Source organism: Quercus robur, chromosome 12 (genome assembly GCF_932294415.1).
Source record: "Quercus robur chromosome 12, dhQueRobu3.1, whole genome shotgun sequence".
Classification (NCBI taxonomy): domain Eukaryota; kingdom Viridiplantae; phylum Streptophyta; class Magnoliopsida; order Fagales; family Fagaceae; genus Quercus; species Quercus robur.
This window is the reverse complement of record NC_065545.1, coordinates 37,902,062-37,906,258: the sequence shown is the minus strand read 5'-3', so window position 1 is coordinate 37,906,258 and position 4,197 is coordinate 37,902,062.

Below are 4,197 nucleotides of genomic sequence, written 5' to 3'. Positions count from 1 at the left end.
AGGGTTGAACTTTCCTAGCCTGACACTTGTCCCATCAGTTTAAGACCTGAGCTGTTGGGAGTGGTTGAGTAGGCTAAAGAGACACGACTCTGTGAGAGGCAAAGCTCCGTCTAGGGCAGGTAGTTTGGGCAGCCTGTCCTAGATATTTTATATTTCTTACAAGATTATCCCTTTGCCGCTTTTACCCATTTCCTTAGTGTAGCTCTGGGCTAACCGAGGGCTTTACCTTCCTCGGCGGCTTCTATGGCCCATTAGTGCTCTGTGTTTATTGGGCTGGGACTACTATCCTCCCCGGCCTGGGCCTTAAGTATCCCTGTGAATAGGTGGATCTGGCCCATCTGTTGTCGGGCCCCACAGTAACATTCTAACTTACTAATAAATAAGAACACATATATTATTGTGTAAGTATTGTGTTTTAGCCTTTAAGAACACATATATTATTTTTTTTATCATAAAAAAAAAACAAAAATATTAATATTACACATGAAAAAAATAATGAATTCAATAATTGAAACAGTTGAAAACAAAATTAAGCCAAAACCTCAATTCATTAATGAAAAAATATCCAAAATTTTGAGCTTAAAAAAAAAAAAAAAAAAAAAAAAAAAAAAAAAACTAAGTTAAGTAAAGATAGACTTACATAGAAATTTGGACAAGTGGATTCTCTCGTATCCAATTTCATGTTTGACGGCAAATTTTGCTTTTAATTAAAGAATATAGATTACATGGAACAAAGCACCAAACAAAAGCCATAACAAATTAAATCCATTATAAAATATTGATATCAACAACAAATAATCATGTAATAAGAAATTAAAAAAATACATATATATTGCTTGCTATATTGACTTCTAAAAAAAAAACACTAAAATGTGTGATCAAACATAGAATTTCAACCTATCTATAAAACTTGTTGATAAAAATCATATTATATATAATAAAAAGGTAACAAATACACAAAATCTATTCAATTTAATGAATGAAAAAAAAAAAAAAAATTACCTGCAAGGTTGTAGGCAGGGTAGAGAGGAGAAAGGAAGAATAATAGAATATAGCAAATACTTTATTATTAGGAAAAAGATGACATAAGACACAAATTTATCTACCAAAAAAAATATAATCAATTTAGAATTTTAAAGTTATCTAAAGAAGTAAAGCTCAACATAACTTATTTTTTAGATAAAAAGGTGTAAATTGTTTGCTTGCCAATATCTTACCTGCTTCTCTAATCCACCTGCACCTACTTCTCTAATCCACCTGCACGTGCATCAGCCTCTCCGATCCGCTCCTCAACAATCAACATCTATCGTTCCTTTTTTTTTTTTTTTTTTTTTTTTTTAAATAAAAAATATATACAATAAGTAATAACATAGAAATCTTGTTGACACAGATTTAAGTTATTGGTTTTGGGAAGTCTAATGCTAATGCCTCACCTGGAGGGAAGCAACCTCACTCTGCAGTCTGCAACGACGCGATGCTATCTAACTTTTCTTGAATGACTTTTTCCTTCGCTGCTATAATCTCTTCCCTTGATTTCAATTCTTTGGATTTCTCATCAACATGGGACTCTGCAATAATTTTATTTTATTTTTATTTTTTTGTTTACGTTCAAATTTATAACCCAAAAAATTCTTATGTGAAGCAGTATTTTGAATTAGAGATTGTGGGGCTAGAGAACTTATGATCTGGCCCATGCTCTACTAGGGCCCAGGGCCCGTGCCGAGGAAAGTATTTGCTGAGGACGAATAGGGAAAGGCCGAAATGCCTGGGGGCACAGCCAAGGATGACCCTGTCCTTGGCATTCCAAGATTTCAAAGGGAAGATCAACATCTCGTTGAAGGCTGCCCCCAAAGAGCCCCCTGAAGAAAAGGCGAGTAGAATGGGACCCACGTGGGGGTACGGTGTGAAACTGGTTTAAGGTAAATACGTTCGCTCCGCATTAAATGCGCCCGCAAACGTCCTAACCATATTAATGCGAAAAGACATCTTGAACAGGGTGGCTTCGGTCCTCGCAACTAACAAAAAGCAAGGGGAGGCAGCTGATGGGACGGGTACTTAAGTAGGCACCTGCCTGATCAACAAGTGGACGGCTAGGATCAACCAAGAAGGGCTATATAATGTGAAGGTTGAGGCGCTAAATAAAGGGGGGTGGGGAAAAAAGGCCAAGAACCAGAGCCTCCCAGACCGCCTCAAGGAGAAAGACTCTTTGAGCGAACACGGTTTAATTCTGTATGAACACCACGACCAACTACCGTCCGATGACCAAGGCCTAGTCTTTCAAACTCACGTTCTACAAATGATATTGTTTGGGCCTTTTTACGTGCGAATCCAGTATCATTTTGGGTCGTTACAAATTGAGTCCTTACAGAGATAAAAATGAATTAGAGTCTTGATTTTTTGAATTAGAGATAAGAATGAATTAAAGCCCTAATTAATCTAATATTAATCTGCAGTTTTTTTTAGACATGAATTAGAGTCCATACTATTTTTTTTTTAGTTCTTTAAAAATCTAAAAATTAAAATTTTCTTTTTACAATTTGGTGCCATCACTTGGCGCAAGCACGGAGTCTAAACCCAATTTTTATTATATATAATTGTAGGGACACGATTTTTAACGACCTAAGGATGACATTGGGTTCGTATTTAATGGGCCCGAACAATATGATTTGTAGAGAGTGGGTTTGAAAGGCCTGCCCTTGGTCGCAGGGCAACGGTCTGGTCCTGATTTTATGAGAGCTCATACAAAGGTAGGTTTAGCCTGAATAGCTAAGCCTTACATCGATGTAGCTTGTAGGGTTTGACTCCTCGGACTTAGTCCGAGGAGCATCACATTCTCACCATTCTTCTTTTTTGTAGGATCTTTCTATCCTCCCCCTCTCTCTCAGCTTTCTTTCCCGCTTATACTAGTGTTTACTTCCCGTTCTTCATCTACGTGTCAGTTTTTCATTTTTGGGATAATGACTCGTCCTATCAATCCATACGTCAGAGTGGTTGGGGGTGGTTGAGAAAAGTTAAATAGCATGGTCTGGAGTATGGGCTTGTCAGGTGCAGGGCTCCACATTACGGTGTTGGCAGCTTCCTCCCTTGTACTGCTCTTGTACTGAGTTTGTCCTTTTCTTCAGGTGTTTTGTGAGGTGTTGAGCGTGAGATCGTCCTCGGCCACATCCTTGGGCCTTTGAGGGGCTTTCATCATACGTCCTCGGCAGTAGGGCTCCTCGGCCTGGGCTTTGGGCCCTCAATACAAAGTGGGCTGGGACCTCAGATTTCGGGCCCCACAATAATAATATGATATGATATGATATATATATACATATATTTTTTTTATATATAATTGTTATTATTTTTAAATATACTTGTACATATGCATGAGATTCCACACTAATATCTTTTTTTTTTGGGTAAGCAAAAAATGAGTAGAGGGGGCGACTAGTGGCTTCCCTACACACTAGTGTCTCATTAATATACTAATAATTTTTTTTAATAATAATAATGCCAGTGGGATTCTATGAAAAATTCTAAATAGATGGAGAAACTGTAATGATTGAGATTTGTTAGCTGTTTGATTCGCCAAATAAAAAATTGTCCTGGTTTTTCTTTTTCTTTTTTTGGTTGAATGGTTTTTCGTTTTTTGATCAATTTGAAAATGTATAATGTATTGTGATCACATCATAATTCACTAGCGAGCGATAATATCCATTTTTAGATCGGAACGGTTATCTTAGATGATGATTTCCTCTTATCTGATTAGATGGTCAACGTATGTGCCGTAAGGGACAGTTACCTCATGGTTATGCTCTTTGGAAATGAATTAAAGACACAATTAATTTAGGAAAAATGGCCCTTTTTTTTAGAATTAAAAAAAAGACACATAATTAGACATTTTGTACCATATATCTCTACGACAAGCAGCTTTTTTCCACCCTCTATTTCTTCGTAATGGATGCATCTTCAGAGTTCAGACTTTAAACAGGCATGGAACACGTAAACCTCAACATAATTAACCCTCTAATCTTCTTCAAACTATGTTGTTTAGTTTTTTGTCCCCAACACATCTATAGTAAAAATCACAAAACATTTTTTTTAAACTCATATTTGGAACCATCTTCTTTTTTTTGGGTACTCCGGGGTTCTGATATTGGGCTACTAAAATTTATATTGATAGAAACTTAGCAGTGGTTTTTCAAATTTTAGCAAGTA